The sequence below is a fragment of the Cyprinus carpio genome, chromosome B19, assembly GCF_018340385.1.
Source record: "Cyprinus carpio isolate SPL01 chromosome B19, ASM1834038v1, whole genome shotgun sequence".
Taxonomy (NCBI): domain Eukaryota; kingdom Metazoa; phylum Chordata; class Actinopteri; order Cypriniformes; family Cyprinidae; genus Cyprinus; species Cyprinus carpio.
The window spans coordinates 19,192,905-19,213,238 of NC_056615.1; the positions used below are offsets into that span (position 1 = coordinate 19,192,905).

The window sequence follows — 20,334 nt, forward strand, 5'->3', positions numbered from 1 at the left end:
GAGAACGCAAGTTAAATTAACTGGAAAGTTAATGAATGACATCATCGGTTTGCCTTAAATTTTTGTGTTAAATTTTAAGCATCTGTGGAAGAAATGTTCAACAGATGGAAGAATTTTAATATCAGATCTGTCTATTAAATCATAAAAGCTAATAGATAATGGATTTCTAGTTGTAGCCAGATCTTTGGCTAAACAGCAAAAAGTCCACACCGTAGCTTATTCTGGCCCAGATCTATTTGAATGACATAAAGCAACCAATTACTGTTTGTCAGTTTTCATTTGGAGCGAATTATCCTCATCAGACAAAATTCAAAGCGTCAAACAAATATAGAGAACAAATTCATTACCGTTCCAAAGTTTGGGGGTGGTAAGATTTTTAAATGTTTGTGAAAGAAGTATCTTATGCTCACCTAGAATTCAAAATAACTTTTCTATTTTACTATATGTTCAAAATATAGTTTATTCCGTGTGTACAGAGTTAAAAATCTTTAAAGGGGTCATATGATGTTGCTAAAAAGAACGTTATTTTGTGTATTTGGTATAGTGAAATGTGTTTATGCGGTTTAAGGTTCAAAAAACACATTATTTTCCACATACTGTACACTATTGTTGCTTCTCTATGCCCCGCCTTTCTCAAACGAATCGTTTTTTTTACAAAGCTCATCGTTCTGAAAAGTGAGGTGTGCTCTGATTGGCCAGCTATCCAGTGCGTTGTGATTGGCTGAATGCCTCAAGCGTGTGATGGAAATGTTACGCTCTTTGGCATACTGTGATGCGTGTCCCGGTCAGAACACCGGCACCACAAGAAAAAAAACTATACAACCCATTACAAACAAGGCATTTGTTGCATCCGGTGGGGACATAATTACAGATTATAAGGACTTATACTGTGTTTTTACACGTTGTGTTGCATCGCGCCACGTAAACATAAAGCCATGTCTAGATTTTGGATCGGAGAAACGACAAACGACAAGCGCTACTTCAGCGGTTCTCAATTCCAGTCCTCACACCCCCCTGCATATTTTGCATGTCTCTTTTTGTTAACACCTGATTCAGATAATCAGCTCATTAGAAGTGAGCTCTGTGCATGAACTGTGTTCCCATTGACATGGTCCCTACACAGTATTCATTGCTCCCTACTCCCTGAGCAGGGGAAATCTGTTGAAGTTTACTTCACTTCGGAACATTCATTCACGGATTTGCACTGTGCAACGCCTTCACACACGGACAAGTGACATCATATACCTCTGTAAATAAATACAATTTAAATTCACTTCTTGCACACTTCAATGCACTTTGAATGGAACATATACGTTCACTTCGAACTGGAATCATGGCGGAATTTCCTGTGACGTCCAATTCGCAGGGCACTTACGTTCAAATAGAACAAACTTCTGAAACCATAAGAGAAACGTACAAAATGTGCAAGGCGGGGAGCGTGAGGACTGCAATTGAGAACCGCTGCTCTACACTGCTCAAAGAGTAGTTTAAATCATCAGTGGCAAATCCTTTACATTTGTAAACATACTTATAGACTGTGAGTCAGAACAGCTGGCATTGTAGTCTACTCTCCCAGAATCAGGAAACAGTCCTTCATAAAATGTTCTGGAACAGTGTTGTAAACACAGCTTAACCACTGATTTCTAGTTGTGTCTTCTTTTGGAAAGCCAACAAAGTATTTTCACTTTCACAATGAAACAGCGTCTCCACGACATGGTGCCGGCAGCAACAGCGAGAATCAAAGGTTACATCTATCTGTGCATGAACATTTGGGCGGCGTTATGCAAATCTTCCCACATCGTGTTGTAGACATGTGGGGGCGTGTTTAAACAAGGCATTTTAGGAGGGTGTGGAGGAGTCTAAACTTTTATAAAGAATATCTCTTTGGGTTTGAGACTTTAGTCTTTGCAACTTTACAGATCTTCTTTATGCACCAAGAGCTTGTAACACTCCAAAGAGAAAGGAAAACTTGAAATCGCATCATATGACCCCTTTAAAAAAAAAAATCTAAAAATCTCTTTAGCCAATGTCCCTTATCCAAAGTGCACCAGTAAGTTCAACACAATACCCAAGTAGCACCCTTTGCATACTTATTTAACCTGGCAAATCCAGTGAATATTTTAACCTTGTAAACACAACTTTCTTTTTCCAGGCCTACTGATTAAAAAACCTTGTGTGCCCTGGCTCAGGGAAGTTCTGTAATGTCAGCCAATCAGATTAGAACTTGCCAAACTGAGAAAGCACTGTCCAGTTTTGTATGTTATATGCATCAGGCAATCCCTGGCTGGTTTGTGGGTGTACTGACACTGAGACTAATGGCTCTCTAGTGTATTAGCAGAGACCCAAACCTAATTGATAATGAAAAGATCTGCTAAAACATACCATGGTGCTTCAAGCCCAACAGAAGGTCACCTTTCAGCAATGTCATTAAGTTTGTATCAGGGGGATATACAAATAGTCTGGACACCTTTCAGCCTGCAGCTTTTCAACACTATAGAACACATGATGGGCCATCAGTGTTTCTACAGCCCTAAGAACACTTTTGAGAACATAAAACACTTATATGCTAATTTAATGAGGGAAATTGTCTGCTAGCAATCTAAGATCTTTTCTTGGAGTTTAAAGAAGATGTCGGATAGCGGATTACAGATACCATAGTGGTTTCCTTAGGTTCCAGACAAGGCTTAAGTCTTCATACGTTTGAGCAGTTGAAATATAGTCCATACCGCTCAAACTAAGCGGAAACATGGACAAGTAGTTATGCATGGAGTGAGAGCGGGATTTTTTATGGGTTTGCTTGTCAAAATTATTACCTGTCATTTCTCCCCTGGCAAAATATAACACGTTTTACCAAGCGCTAACACGGCTTCCCATGTCATTATAAATTCGGATTGCATTTCTTCTAGATTGCAGCTATAATGGACTCTGTCAGGTGTGGCATTCGCTGAGCTTGTCAACCACTCTCATTAATTTGATTTGAAACAGAAGCACTTTTCTACAGGCACAAAATCATCGCCTGTCATGCATGGCTATCAGTGTATCTAGTATTCAGGTTTTCTGATGCTTTAACTGTCTTATTATCATTTGAAGATGTTCTTACTTCTTGTAATATGCTTGAATAAGCTGTCGGGTGTGATGAAGGTACTTTCAAACTTCCCCACCAACTGCTTAACCATTACTTCAGTCTTCATTTACTGCTCACTGTTTCCTCTGATACGCTCCTTCTGTTGTTTTCCTTTGCTTCTTGAGGAGGGGTTACAAACCCTTTTACTCATGGAAACTCTTACAAAAGCTGGCTGTGAGCCTGGCTCCTGGCCTTCACCAGCCATAAGCTTTGAGGGGCCTCACTGCAATAAAGCACACTGACTTGGCCGCTGCCGACGCAAGCCTGTGGCTTGAGTGCTGCCAGGAAGCTCAATCCAGCTCTGCCCGAGCCAAAGCAGTAGATCCTGCAGTAAAGGAAGGGGTCACTACGGGAACCGCTCCAAGCCACGTGACCCAAAAGCTGGGTTCCCCATAAGAAACCACAACAAACTTTCCAATTTAGCCTGTGGGGCTGTTAAGAAATGCATGTAGGAGTGGTGAGCAGTTTGAACATTCAGATCATTGAGCAAGTACAGGACTTGTGAAATATATTTATGCAACATGGTGAATTTAGAATACACTGTTAATTTATGACTACAAATAGTGGGAGTGTTTTTAAAACTGAAAAGGACTATCAACTTTAGTTCTGTTTATGAAATATTAAGGTGTTTTTCATGTATGACTTTATTCTATTTGTGGAGCCAATACAGCTAATACAGTGACAGTCAATGGGGTGCAAAACAGCACTGGACCCAAATGACTTTCAATGCATGGATCAAAATAAAACTCTGAAATGTTTCTTCTTTCTTTATGTTCCACCAAAGTAAATGATGAAATTATTTTAGGTGAACTAACCCTCTCTGTAAAATCTCTGTTTTTTGGGTGCTTACATAAGTGTTTGAGTAGACAAGATTGGCTAGACGTTGTTAGTCACCTCCAAGTTGTGACTAACGGTATCGTTATTTTGCTAATATTGAAGCAAAGGCCAAAAACATCTTGTGGTCTGGTACTTGGTCAAGCTAACATAGTTTTTGAGGAAGATATACCCTTGTGACTCAATTATGTTGTTGGTCATTGCGTAGATGAAAAATCCCAGTATGATTGTGATCCTGACCCAGGGACTGTTTTTCTTGTCTTCTGCTGATTAAAACAATTAGGACTTCTGGGAGTTTTGGCGCTTGCAGACCCCTTAATGACGCTAACAGTGCTGGTGGGATAATTGTTTGGTAGTTCCTTGTTCCCCCATTGTTTCCTGAAGGTAGAGAGCGGGCCAGGTCTCCGGGCATTATCACACGGATCCAGCTGCCGCTTATCCTGGTCCAGCAGGAAGCAGGTTCTTGGATTACCTCACATCCACATATTCACTTCCCAGTCAGAGTCACAACAGCAATCCCGGAGATACGAGACCTTTATATCAAAGTTTAAGAGGTGCATTTGTCAAAATAAATGGTATATATATACAAAACATTCTAAAAAATATTCATTTTTTTATGAACCAATGGAAGGCCTTAATTTCTTAATTTCTTAGTTTGTTACTAAAATGGTCATTGGCTGTAATCATAAAGAATTCTGAGCTTTTTATTTAAATGTCGGAATCATTGAATGGAATGGAACATGGAATCGACTCATGCCATGCTTTCCTAAGTGGGTCTGAATGGAATTTTTTGGTTCAGACATTAACCTTCATGCACTTGGCACATGCTTTTATCCCAAGTTACTTATTTTGCTTTCGAGTGGAAGATTCTGTATGCATTTTTTTCAAAGCGTGCTAGTGTTATTTCAGCATTACATACTTTTAGAATGATTTTTATTGGCTCTTTTATACTTTTGAGTCTTCATTTGACATTCAGTTATATTTTTAATCATTTTGTTGTGTCCAATTATCCTTTTTTTTTTTTTTTACATCACTGTTTAGGATTAATTTATTTCAATATGTTGTAGTTCAGTTTTAGTTTTTTAGGTCCAGTTACTAATTTTAGTACTTACACTTATTTCAGATGCAAAACCAAAATTTCTAATTTTCATTTAGTTTTAAGCTTTAAGTCTGATATTTATATTTTATTCTGTTTCAGCTTTATTTCATTTAACAAAAATTGTTTTAGTTAACAATAATAACAATGTTTCATGCATTCCCTAGGAACTGAACCTATGGTCTTGGCTCCGTTAGCAGCATCCTCAATTGTTGGAGATGCTATTGTTTTTAATGTGCTAAATGGTGTAGACTTTTTAATGTGTTATTGAATTGAAAATGGCATCCAACATTTAGATATCTTTTTCCAAGCAGAGGGCTAATAAAAACTATCTGGCTAATGCATTGATTCATGAACACCATCTCTGCCACACTCTATAAACTCTGTCCATGCATCCTCATCATTCTGAATCATTTATCACGTGCTGAAATACCTCTTGAGTCATGCTAAGCTTATCTGGTTATGAAGGGTAAGTCCTGACTGTTCTCTGGTGCCAATTCAAACGGCACCAGGCTGAAGTCAAAAACGCTTGTTAGTTTGGTATGAAGCCCTAAGCAGTGTCTCATATTTCAGCTATTATTGTGTATCCAGTCACTTATCACTTGTTGAAGCCCTTTCATTAGACTCCTCATTCGAAATGTGGCAGCAAATTGAGATGTATCCTATGGCAACTGCCAACAGATTTCTTTTCAAGCCAACAGTCTACAAAAGCAACATCGCAGTACATGAGTCACTAACTGCTATCCTTAGCCAAAACCCCAAACCAAAATTGTTGACCAACAGAGACTTGAAAACAATCAAAGTTTCCTTGGTCTTTTCAAAATGCTAGTGCATGTGTCAACACCTACTGAGGCCGTCTTTATTTACCATGAGCACTCTGTACAAGACAAAACCTCTTCAAATGTAAGTTTTCATCTTAGGTCAAAATAACAGAGTCCTTAGAGTCTCACTGCTCAACACAAATATCTTGATTGCTTTGGATATGTTCACATTTCTTTTTGTACTCTTTCTTTGTGGGATGCTCTCTTAAGCATGACTTCACAAGAAAAGCTTTTCCTCCTATTAACCACGCCCAAAAAATGGATTTGGGTGATCAGGTCAGTGTAAGGTGAAACCTCAAGGGAACTGTGAATATAGTCAGAGTTATGCTGCTTGCAATGAATCTGGTTCAGTTCAAACACGTGGCGAATGCTGAAAGTGTTAGTAGACGCTTCATCATCACAGAAAGGGTATTTGGACCAAGACACAATAGGTCATAGTTAACCAGCTCTCACATAGTTGTATTAATCACAGAACAACCTATTATCTATTTACTTCTATTCTAAGTTCTGACTGGCAGAATATCGTCTCACTGCTTGCATCACTCCACTTGTCTGTGTTTGTTCCAGACAGACTGTTAGTCTGCATTAGTGGTAGGGTTTTACTCACTCAAACAGAAAGGGTCAGTGAAGAATCACTGAATCATTTATTTAACCGAATGATCCAAAACACTGATTCATTTACACTGCCACAGCTGTCTTTATGATTGTTCACAAATTAATTCAGCTGATTCATTCAAAAACGCTGATTCATTCAGCAGTGAAATATAACAACGGTATGTTGCTCAGAGAAAATAGTGCATCTAAAGAGTAGGTTACTTCATTTTATGCCTATAGTGCATGAAATTTGAAGAATATATATAGTTCAAAGGTTTGGTGTCAGCAAGACCTTATTTTAAGGAATTAATGCTTTTAATTAATGCTTTTAGAATGTATTAAATTGATCAAAAGTGACAGTAACAAAATATTTCTTTTCTTATAAATTCATATAATATTTCTGTTTCATATAAATTTAGCTTTGCCATCCTAGGAATCATTTTTATTTTAAAATATAATAATATAGAAAATAGTTATTTACAAATTTTGTAATATTTCACAATATTACTTTTTACTGTATTTTGATTTCTTTCCAAAACATAACAAATCTTACCAATTAATGGTGTTGGTGTGATTTAGTGATTATGTAGTGATTGATGTGTTTGAAATTTTATTTTGCATTTAATATTTATTTGGTTTGTAGTGCTTTGGGTTTTACATTTTTATTCTTAGATCTTTTTCCACTGCAAAGTGTCTGTCCTTTCAGCCCATTCTGTAGTTTTTTAGACTCAAAAAGATGCTTTTCTTTAATGTCCAGCTAACCATAAATCATGCAAATAAAATTTGATTGCATGTGTGCAGTCGTGCCGGTATTTCTTTCCAACCTCCTCTGTTTTGACAGTTGGGAACCTAGTGATTCAAGAGACCTGCGTTTTAATGTCCAAACTCCCATGGCAGTTGTCAATGCTCGCCAAATTTTTCAAGAAGACGTATTGGCGTAATTTACTCCCAACTGTCAAAGGTCCCTAATTGTTTCAGCATGGAGTGGTGTTTGTATGGCACGTCCATGTGTGACTTTCTCCCCATAATTTCAGCCAATCTTATTGATTCATTTCCTGTTCACATATTAGTGCTACTCAATCAGAATGCTACTGGCAGTAGCGTATCATATGGGCTTATGAAAGCGAATATGAAATCTTAAGGGGATTTTAATATTTATAAGTCTGTGAAAAATATTCCTCCAACTTGTAAGCATATCAGTGGTTCGAGTTCTGGTATTTTGGGGGTAAATTAAGTGCAGTTTGCGATGTTTTGTCAGCTGACTGTTCCCAATTTTTATTAGGCATGTTGTTGATGGTGTAAGGTGTTTCCGAATAATAGCTCTTTTAGATCCAGGAGATAAAGTGAAACCAGGAGCCTGGGAAGAGGCCGTGTCAGGCCGAGGTCAGGTAGGCTGGGTGCGCCGCGCCTCATGAAGAGATGAAAGACAGATTCAAATTCATTGTTTAAAGGGAACGTCAGCATTCCGGACGGCTTCTCCGTCCCTTAGGCAGTTTTGCAGTTGGAGCGTGAAGGCCATGGTTCATTTGCAGGAAATTCCTCAGCAGGCTTCCTGGTCTCTTGGCCGAGAGCGACACATGAGTGGAGGAAAATCCACCGCCTTCAGCCCACATGTGTCTGCTCGAACTCACTCTATCTCTCTCTCTCTCTCTCTCTCTCTCTCACAGCCTTTCGATTTTGGGGATTTTAAACCTCATGTGACTTTTTTAGAGGTTGTATAAGAACTTGTGAAACAAACTAGTGGTCAACCGAAATGGATTTTCCAATCTATCGTTTGAATTCATCAGTGGATCTCGAAAAAAGTATCACAGTTCCCACAACATATTATCAGCACAGCAGTTTTCAAAACTGATAATAAGAAGAAATGTTTCTTGAGCAGCAAATCAGCATATCAGAATGATTTCTGATGTGACACTGAAGAAAGGATGCTTTGCCATCACAGAAATAAATTACATGTTAAGATGCATTAAAATAGAAAACAATTATTTTAAATGTTATTATTCTTTTTACTGTATTTTTGATCAAATAAATGCAGTCTTGTTGAGCACAGGAGACGTTTTTCAAAAACAGTGTATTTTCTATGCAAAATTTAAATATCTAGAAAACAAGATGGCGATAATGCTGATATGTTATAAATAATTCAATTTAAGAATAGCAAACATAAAGGCATAAATTAATTATTTTTTTTTAATGAAAAACCCATATACACCAAATACACAAAAATTAGGCCTGAAAAAAAGGATATTTTCGCTGTTAGATTTTGTAACTGTCACAAGACTTTCAGTGCTAATAATCTCAAAATAACCAAAAATATGGCAATTAATTGGCTTATCACTAATATAAACAATGCAAAACACAGAACCGGTTATTTATGTATAGATTGCCATTAAATTTGCGGTCAAGAAAACTACGACTCTAAAATGTTTGATGCCATTTGAAAAATGCTGAATTCTTCTTTGAGGATGATATTCCTCACCACAAATGAGAAAAACACACACAGCTTGTCTAATAGTTATCAAATGCTTCCTGCAGGTGCTTACGTCCATCCTTAAGAATTCAAAGGCCAGCTAAAGCGGTCTGGGCTGTGATCGTAAGGGAAGAGGAATGTGTTGTTTTGAAACAGATAGAGCAACCGATATGGTTGCCTGTCTACGTCCCTCAGAGGTTTGAGAGCCGTTAGCAAAGAAATGTGAAAGCGAATCACTCTTCTCAGAGCTAAAAGGCTCAAATGTTTTGCAATAAACCGCTGAAGGCTTGAAAACTGAAATACAGACATTTAGGGAAGGGTAATGTGCTGTGTGTTGGTCATACAATGCTCCCTGTGGGCCTGAGAGTAAGATGATACGTCTGCCGCTAATATGCTAACATGCTAACTTTAAGAGGCAGCCTCATCCGGTTTTCCCCACATGCTATCACACAGCAAGTGAGTGCCAGGCTGTTTGTATAGCCTGAAGCCATGCTAAGTCACTTCCCATGCTCGGGCCCAAAGAACACAGCTGACAGAAGGAGCCAGGGTCCTAGTGTGTGGGAAAAAGCAATGACAGATAGAGGGCAAGAAGACAGCAGACAGCTGGAGTTGCAAGCTCCTCTGTAAGAGGGCATGAGATCTTCTCAGTATCAGGGAAGTCACTCAGAGAAATTTGATTTACTTTTATTCATGTTAGTTATTTTGACTGTTTGTTTGGGGTTGTAGACGCTATATATGTGGAATTATAATAGGACATTTGAAATTAAATTCCTTTTTCTACCTTGGACCTAATCAAAACTGATAACATTGACATTTTGTTAATCAGGTCTCAGGATTAGAAAAAATACAAAAAAAAATTCTCATTAAATATTTTTCAATTGAAATTTAGTCACATTACAGAAGTAAAAAGAGTTTCATACTGACTCATTATATTTTGAATACTCTAGTCATATCAACCACCAAATTAGTTCACATAAACTACTGTTCAAAAATATGAGATTAGAAAGAATGTTTGGTCAAGAAATTAATATATTTTAGAAAGGATGCATTAAATTGATCAAAAGTGACAGTAAAGACATACTTTTGTATGTAATGTTACAAAAGATTTATATTTCAAATAAATGCTGTTCTTTTCAACTTTTTATTTATGAAAGAAACCTGAAAAAAAAAATTGATTACCATTTCCACAAAAAAAAATATATATATATTAATCTGCACAACTGTTTTCAACATTGATAATACTAAGAAATCTATCTTGAGCAGCAAATAAGCATATTAGAATGATTTCTGAAGGATCATGTGACCATGAAGGCTTCTGAAAATTCAGCATTGCCATCACAGGAATACATTTTATTTTAAAATATTTTTTTTAAAAATGTTATTGTAGCAATTTTTCATATTATTGTTTTTACTGTATTTTTGATCAAATAAATGCAGCCTCGGTGAGCATAAGAGAGATACTTGAAAAAAAAAAAAAAAACCAGACACCTGTATTCAATGTGTTGCAAAACATCTGTATCTGCAACAGAGAACTTTTTAGTGCAGTGTTGCAGGTAAACAATACGTCGTCCATATAAATCGTCCACATATAATAAATGTCTGTGACAATAGTTTAAAACATATTGTAAAAGTGCATTTAGCCATATTTTCCTGTGGTGATGCAATGTCTACTGCAGATGAATTGTTTGTTTTGGGTGTAGCCTAAAAGTAACATGATTTCCACTTGTTTTCACAGTTAACGAAATCATCAGGAACGATCTCTCCAGCATCTCCGTTCACAGCCACGCATAGCAGCCTAAGGTCCCTCTGAGAAGACCACGGCAATCATGAACTCTTCAGCATACCAAATTTCTGACAGAAGATCCGAATCAGCAAGACCTGACTCTGATAACACCAGTTCAACAAACAAACCTTATGCACTCAGAGTTCCACTTCATACGAGGCCATCAGAACTCACCGAACCTTGCTTGCTTGTTTGTTTGGGGGAAAACCAGCCTAAAAGCACAGAAAAAACAAGTGCACTTCATTTCAGAATTTATCAGCACATCCTGCCTGGCCGGAGTGTGTGCTGTTGTGGACCAAGTTGTCTCTTTTGCTTTCCTATTTACTCTCTTGTACTCAGTGTAGCTTTTTAAATTATTACCGTAAGTGCAGTTTGACATCTTTTCTCTGTACACAACCATGTATATTTCTAAAAAGAACATTTGAGTCTGGTTACAAATCAGTAACTTTGCAGGCCGAAAACCAGACGTGCAGTTGATGCATGCACAGTTCTAAATTATAACCTAAACCTTTTTTACATTTTTTTTTGCTTTGGATGCATGCATATGTGAATGCAGGTGTGCACGTCTGAACGCTCGCTTTTTGTCTATTTGTGTTTTTGTTACATTTCATCATCCAATGGAACAAATACATGTGGTTAAATGAAGTATCTGTTCCTCATGAAGAAGAAAACATTGATGACTGATTGCTGTTGTGGAGACGTTTGTTTGGATATCTTTTTGAAGCCTTGACCTGTTTGTAAGCCCGAACGGCCTTATTGATTTGCCTTAGGCTTATGCCAAATTGTTGTTTTGTTCATCATTTGACAGCAGATGTCTGTGCTTATGTCTGAATAGCCATTCCATTGTTTATAGCTTTTGTAATATCAGGTATGATATGTACTTGTTAACTGGAAATATATGAATAGAATAGAATAGAATAGAATAGAATAGAATAGAATAGAATAGAATTATTTATTTGGAGTGAGCTGGAATTAATCAAACACAAGCCATAAGGGAAGTATAGCAATCTTATTCCCTTTACGGTCACGTTTGGTAGCAACTTTGTGACCAGAGATTGACTGGACTGGCATTTGTCAACCATCCAATATTATTCTAGCAATTTTTCAAGGCAAGATAATGGTTTCACATTAGGCTACGCTCTCTCAAACTGCCTTTGAACAGCTGAATATGTTACACTATAACTGCCTCTATGACCTGATGGTTTACTGCACTGTGCCTTAAAGTGTTTATCAAGCAGGAATACTTTTATATGTATTTGTCCTCTCTAATTATAAACGTAATGCATGTTTCTCAGCATATAATGAGATTTTCGTACAGGGGTTTACTACCTGTACATTGTATCCTGTCTGTAGGTTGTTAGATAATGTATGCACTTTAATTTGTATTTTTCTGTACTGGGATCTCAGAAATACCACATTGTTTTTCGTTGTTGTTGTTGTTTGTTCTTGCCAACCAGATCTAACATGATATATTCTTCTGCAAGGTATCAATAACAACAACAGATTGTTTTTTTTTTTTTGCAAATATATGTATTCAATTTACCCATGCTAGTCACATTTCTATGGTGCATTTACATTTCAGTACCAAAATATGCACAATAAATTCATGCTTTGTTGGCTCTTTTAGAGGTGTGGTGTTGAATGGTGTAAAATATGCATACAAATTGATATAAGGTATTTATATGATAACTAGTTCAAAAACCTTTTAAATTACAGTGAATCCTCCAATCTAAAGTTTGAAAAAAAAAATCTTATATTTTTGACTGTAGTCCATTTAATTATGTAAGGGGTAATGCATGGTTAGCTGTGCATTAAACTATTTTAATAAGGTGGAAAATTCTTCGAGAAGGGCGGATTGCTTTGCAGCAACAGCAAATGCACATATAAGCTGTGTCCCAATGTGAAGTGCACGGACTCCAAAGTGCACATTTGAAGTGCGATTGTGTCACAGCGTCACAACGTAAGCTGTCCCAATTCAGGATGCACCCTCCGAAGACCGCATTCCATTGATTACATTATTTAAGTAAGCTCCAAGCCAATACCTGCATTTAAAGTTGTAATCCAACAATTAAGGACCCAGCAAATTTACCTGGCCATGGTCTTTCTTGGCTAAGCCTGAGGTACATTACCGTCTCCTCTATTATGACATAAAACAAAAAACAAAAATTGAGCAATTCTGGCTCCACCTATCCTGGCAGGATTGTCCTCTCCTCAGTTGTCCTCTTGCCCACCGTTGCTACGGACAGAGCGCTAATCGGGAACCCCCTGGCCTCAGATTTAGGATATCCTGCTAAGGCCGAGCATCCCTCATGCACTTCAGAGGCGTTGCCTTCGAAGTGTGTGCACTTCACTTTGGGACATGGCTACCGCAATCCACTGTAATTATTTATGTCAGTAAATTTCTCTCACTCAACTGTAGGTGGCTCCATATTCGCACACTAAACTACATTGTGATGCTGACAACCGTTTAAAGCCTGTTTAATGACAGGTTCTAATGTGACAAACTTCATATATTGGCCACCAGTGGGGAATGTTGTCACAAAACATAATGTTGATAAAATTATTTTTTCATGGGCAATTCATTTTTTTTTTTTTTTGTAGTTAAGTAGTTAAGGCATGATTATCAAATCCCTTTTTGCAGAGATCCAAACTTCTCCAAGGCACATGTCTAGTAATTCTGAAGAGCTTTATTGGGTGGTTCAGGTGTGTTTAATTAGGTTTGTACCTGAATCCTGTATTGTACTGTCCTTCCTGGAACTTGATTAAACACTCCTGCTTCAATGTATGTTTTCCTTTCTCTTTGGAGTGTTACAGATAGATAAGATCTCTAAAGTTGCAAAGACTGAAGTCTCAAACCCAAAGAGATATTCTTTATAAAAGTTAAGACGCATCCAAGGCCTCCTAAAATGCCTCGTTTAAACATGCCCCCACATGTCTACGACACTGTGTGGGAAGATCTGAATAACACTGCCCAAATGTTTACGCAAAGAAAAAAGGCTTAGCTTGGATTCTTGCTGTAGTATTGTTGCTGCCGCCGCCGCCATGTTATAGAGATGTTGTGTTTCGTTGTAAATGTGAAAATACTTTGTTTGGCCTTCCAAAAGAGGACACAACTAGAAATCAGTGGTTAAGTTGTGTTTACAACACTGTTCCAGAACAGTTCAACCCAAATATGCAGATGTGTGCAGTGTATTTTATGGAGGACTGTTTTCTGAACCTGGGAGAGTAGCCTACAGTGCCGGCTGTTCTGACTTTCAGCCTGTAAGTATGTATGTTTTCATATTAAAAGAATTTGCCACTGACTATTCAAACGCAAGTTTTTAGCAGTGTAGAGTAGCGCTTGTTGTTTGTCATTTCTCTGATCACAAATGCAGACATGGTTTTATGTTTACACTGCATGATGCAACGCAATGCGTAAAAAGACAGTATAAGTCATTCTAATCAGTAATTATGTCCCCACTGGATGCAACAAATGCCTTGTTTGTTATAAGTTTTATTGGTTTTGTCTCGTTGGACCTGGACACGGCATCACAATATGATAAGGGGCGTAACATTTCCATCACACACTTGAGGTATTCAGCCAATCACAATGCACTGGATATCTGGCCAATCAGTATACACCTCGCTTTTCAGAATGATGAGCTTTGTAAATCGAAGTCTTTCAGAAAGGCCGGGCATAGAGGAGAAACAATAATGTACAGTATGTGGAAAATATTGTTTTTTGAACCTTAAACCACATAAAATCATATCATTACACCAAATACATGAAATAGTGTTCTTTTTTAGCAACGTCATACGACACATTTAATGTCAGAGTGGTTGCATGCAGCTATTTGTAACTTGATTTCATAATAATTGATATTAACTTGATATTATTTTGACTTATTTTCATAATAAGGCCTGTAATGCTAATTGATATTGCAATCTGGTATTAGTTATCATATCATTTTAATCAATCAAGTAATCACAAACACACTGGTTTGTAGTGGAAATAGTTGCGCTACCATTTTACACTTTGTTGTTGTTTTTACATATAGTGGCTAATGAATCTGAAGTGTTGCACATTCACAGAAGATAGTTTACTTTCATGTTGCAAAATAAAGTGAACACAAAACTGACTACACACTAAGAGAAATATTCATTGAAATTAAAAGTGTGACAACTAGCTATATAAGAGAGTTTGCTTTTTTGAATTAAATAAAAAAATAAAGAACTTTTCCATGATATTCTATTTTTTTTAGATGTACCTGTATGTTTTCTTATTTGCCACTGACTATTCAAAGGCAAGTTTTTAGCAGTGTAGAGTAGTGTTGAGTTCTAATTGTGACAGCAGACGTTTTAAATCAAAATCAATTAACAAAATACTTCAAGATGTTTCTTATTGGTCCTAAAAATAAATAGAGAATAAAAAAACCAGAGATAATTTATTTGACAAGTCTTTTGTCCAAACTTTTAGAGTATAAAACCCCTGTCCGAATGTTTCCGTTTCACAGATCTAGTTTCAACCCTAGTCACAATGGCTCATTAAAAATGCGGCAGTATCCTCTGAAACGGAATCATGAAAAATGTGCAAGATCTCTTCCCCATGTGCACAGAAGAGCTGAACTTCCAGAGTAGTAACTAATGGATCAAAGTAGAAGCAGCTGTTGTATCCAGGCTTTGAGCCAAGCACCCTGTGACACCTGCCAGGCAGACAGGAATATTTTCCATGGGTTTGAATCCCCCGTCACGCACAGCCATGGTGACAACGCACAGTCAGGGTGGGGTGGATCATCAAAGCCAGTGCCCAGAAATAGCCACTCTATTGGTAGGCTGCCTGAGTGAGGATTGTTAGAGAGCCAAGACGAGGGGCCTTCGGTAATGGTCTCAGTTATCATTGTGTGAATACTGTCCTGGCGAGTGAAAAAACTCTCTCCACATCCTAATACATATAACTGTCGTCCTCCCATTATCCTCTCTCCCTTGATAATGTGATTGCTGTATCAAAGCAAGATGGTGGCTGTTCTGTCCAGACTGTTCTCATCTGTAGTCGTTTATTAGAATATCAGCAGTTAAAGGGTGGTTGACTGCTTTCTTTTTCTAGGCTTGATTGTGTTTAACGGGGTGCAGTCTAACATGTGTTAATGCTTTGTTAAAATATATATATATATATATATATATATATATATATATATATATATTTCACACAATTTACCTTTATTCTACACTGCTCTCATGATTTCCTGTTTTTATGAAGCCCCTCCCTCAGAAATACACGATGGGCTCAGATTGGTTAGCTGTTGTCATTCGCTAAACCGCCAGTATGAACCGAAACGTTACGCCCCTGGCCTCAGCTGCATGTGCTCCGGTTGTATTGTAAACAACTGCGTTGTCAATATTGCTTATCAGTTTGAGCCCGAATGAGATGCAGAGGATATTAGTGAAGAGGATCACGCAGAACCTGTGCTGCACAGCTCCTAATTAATGGTATGTTTTTTGTTTGCTGTTGCCTCATACTTTTAGATACGCTGTTATTTGTATATGCTTTTTGCTTATGTTAGCTTTTAATACGGTTTTATCCTGATTAAAGCTTTAATACAGCATGGCAACTGCGTGCACATCCGTCATAGCTATGTGAAATTATCTGTCTGTCTATACACATAAAGTGTATAATTGGAAACAGTTCATTGTTGGAGCTGAGCTGATGAGCTGACAGAGAGAGAAAACAGGGCGACCGAGGAACAGGATTAAGAACTGCTGCTTTAGAACATTGATTTTAAAACTTGTGAATCCAAGAATCCTTAGAAGACAGAATCACGATTCATATATGAATATATTTTTCATGCACCCCTAGTTTTGATGGCATGACAACCACTCTTCCTCTTCTCTAAAGTAGCACAGTATGGCCTCACCCCCTTTATTGCATGTGTTCCTGTGGGCGGGGTTTATGTAAATGTCAGGGTTTGTGACGTCCCAAACCCCGGAAGTAACTCGTTGTAGTCCCTATGAGCCATTTTTGTAAGCATTAAACTGCCATAATTTTAAAAGATGATATCTCCGTTTGCATTGATCTTTCAGCTTCGTAACTTTGTAGATATTATTTATGCTCAAACAGCAACATTACACACTAACATAAAAAAAAGTGAAATCGCAATCAACCACGCCTTTAAGAAGCAGAGGAGAATTATAGGGATACTCCACTCCAAAATTAAAATTTTGTCATTAATCACTTACCCCCATGTCGTTACAAACCCATAAAGGCTTTGTTCATTTTCAGAACATAATTTAAGATATTTTGGATGAAAACCGGGAGGCTTCGTCAGAATAGTCCGCCTGCCATCAGCGATTCAACCGTAACATTATGAAGCGACGAGAATACGTATTGTACGGTAAGAAAACAAAAAATACGACTTTATTCAACAATTCGTCTCCTCTGTGTCTCTCTTCATCACTGTAGAGCTATTCTGCAGAATATCCGCTGGACGCAAACTGCGTACGCTCTTCTGTGTCAGCCGCGCTGCACAGATGCACTGTTTTCATTCAAATCAAAGCATAAATACATGTATCCTTGTGTCGTGGCTGACACAGAAGAGTGTATGCTATAAATAACATAATAATAATATAACATAATAATAAAATTAAATAAATAACATTTCTGCAGTCGCTTTAGAAAACTGATTCAGGCCAAGTAGCAAAACAAACTTGTAGCCAATCAGCAGTATGGGGCGTGTCTACTCATGATGTGGAAGAGAGAGCGTTCAGTGCACAGGATGGACATTAGCCAAGCCGAGCGACAGAAAGCTAGAGATGGCGGATAAAAAACAAAAGAGGAAAACATCTGTGGAACAAAATAAGGCTTAAGGCAATAATGCAAGTAGGACCCGTGCATATTAGTGGTGGGAAACCAAGGCTTTCTGAAATGTTTGAGGCTTTCAAGATCAGATCGTGCTGAAAAACGGTTCATTACTCGAAGCTTTTTAATACAGTGCACATTAGCGACATCTGGTGGTCAGACTCAGCTTCTCCAGCCTATCTAATGAAACATTGTGGAGCAGAGAATGTTTGAAAAAGTTTTTAATCTGTGTCAAATTGTGTCATGCGTAGTCCGGTTAATGGATTCACATATTGATCAATTATACAAACTATACAAGTGTGTGATTATAATTAATAACTGACGTGAGTAGTAGCAAAAATATTTTGGGTGAGCTGTTCGGGGTCTCTGTGACCCCAGCTAGAACATGATAAACTGCAACAGAGGTGTGACGTGCATTCAGATTCTGTCTGGTGTTGAGGTTATTCTAAACTATTCTACTGAATCCCAAATAAGTGTACACACACACAAAACCAAGTCAATGTAAAGTCAAACACAAGATCATGCGAATCGCCAATTTTTTTCAAACCAGCTGTCCCGACCTTCCGATACTGTATGACTTTCGAAGCTTCAAACTACATTGGAGCATCGGAGCCTATGTATCAATCGTCCCATCACTATTGTAAATATCAGATCAGCTTTCCAGCACTGAGAAGTCAAGGAGCGGAAGGGCCTTGCTTCTTGATAGGTGAGTAACACTGTGTCTGCACCGCAACAGCTACAGTCTGTCTAGTACTCTGGACGCGACAAAGCGACCATTGAAAATCATTTGAAATTTGTGTCAATACGTCAAAAAAAGAATGCAGCAGCAGTTTTCTGTCGGGGATTTGTCATGTCGTGCCGCGCCGCATCCAGTGTAGACCATAGATATGTATATATAAATCTATGGTGTAGAGAGCATCACTGATTATAATGAGTTCTATAGTATTTTGTCACGCCGCATCACTCACGTTCAGTGTAGACACGGTGGTACATTGGTTTTGCTTTGTTTCACAGAACTAATCGTTGCCTGGGTTGTGTATGTATATGTGATGCAGAGTTATAAAAATAGGGGCAAGATCATTTTGGGCTAGGGGCGTGTTTGTTTTGGTGATTTCAAATGTCAGCATTGGCTACCAGAAATCGCTTACCCCACCTTTAACCTTTACTTGTCATGTAATGTTTACTTTGTTTGCTATGGGCCACAAAAGGCATTTTCTCCAACATGCTGTGACTGACAACAGAACTATAAAATACACCAAAACACAACATAATTGCGAAATGAAACAATTTTATTTGTGCACTGTAATCCAAATCTTCCATATGACTGCAAGGAATTGACTCAAATCCAAACCTATCTCCATCCCGAGCAGCAAGTCCAGTGACCATAAACAGCAAAGTCAGCGCTGACTAACGCGCTATTTACAATTTCAAATGTTGCCGCTTCAAACGACAGGTTTTACACAAGATAATCAAACACACATCGGCTCTCGCGGTAGAGTGTGTTTGAATGATGTGTGCATGCCTTCACAAGTTCACAGAGTGAATCTGGAAAATAATCTGGATAATATTTTCAGTGATTAACAAATTAAATTCTGATTTGCACCTCACAGAAACTACTGTATATTTCGCCAGAGAAGACTGCAGCTGCAATGCATCATCATTTGGATTACTTTTGGTAATGTTACTGCTTTTGATATTTTTGCAATAAATAAATGATTGCAATTGCATTTATCTGTCTGTCATGTTTTTCTTGTACTGTACAGAAATAGTTATGTTTAGGTTTAGAGGTAGGAGTGGGGTTAGTGACTATAAAAATATTTTTAATGCTATATTGTTACTAAAATGGTTATTTTCCAACATACTTCGATCAATTGCTTTTTATATTCATATTCGCTATAAAATGGGTAACGTTAGGTTAAGGTTTGGAGGTAGGCTAAGATTAAAAAATCTAAATTTCTTATTTAGAAAATTATAAAAATGCATATTTGCTATAAAATGGGTAGGTTTAGGTTTGGGGTAGGTTAAGGGTCGCCATGATTTTGCCAAGTAAGATATGTTCCTGGATCAACATCTTTTGTTGATCCTGGATCTACATTACTGTCCAAAAATATAGACTAAACCCAATCCCTACCCCTAAACCTAACCCTACCCACAATTTATTCCTAAAATCGGTGTGAATTGGTAGCTGATTAACAAGGTTGTAGCATCACCAAACCCTGATCACAAACCTAAAACAGATATTTCCTGAAAAGTTATCCCTCAGTTCTGATTGGTTGATTGGAATGTTGTTCCAGGATCAACAAGAATGTTGATCCGGGAACATGTTGTACTTGGTCAAATCACGGTCACCGTAGGTAGGTTAAGGGGTCTAAAAACATAAATCGCTTACTGATAAAATTATAAAAAATGCATTGATACGAATATCTTGAATGATATAAAAGGTACGTAAATATTTTACGTTTTTTAGCTAAAAATATGTAGCGATTTGTATGTTTTTAACATTGAAATATGTCTAAATTGTACGTTTTAGCATCAATAAAAACGTACAAAAATTTACGTTTTGTTTTATGTATTAATACCTACGTATAAACAATGAGACAGGCTGGAAAGTTAGTTAGTTAGTTGTAACACTGTCAGTTTGACAAGTCAGAAAAGAGTTGTGGTGATGTCATCAATATCATAAACTCCATTCACATTTTTAATGTTACAGGAGAAGTGGCATGTGAATGTGAGCAACGTTGTAGATTTTATGAAAAAAAAAAAAAAAAAAAAAAAAAAAAAAC

At 37.4% G+C, this 20,334-nt stretch overlaps 1 pseudogene; it reads left to right on the forward strand.

The window, feature by feature from the left end:
* LOC109102663 overlaps positions 1 to 11,333 on the forward strand; it is a 56,390-nt pseudogene extending 45,057 nt beyond the window's left edge.
* The last annotated feature ends 9,001 nt before the right edge of the window (positions 11,334 to 20,334 follow it).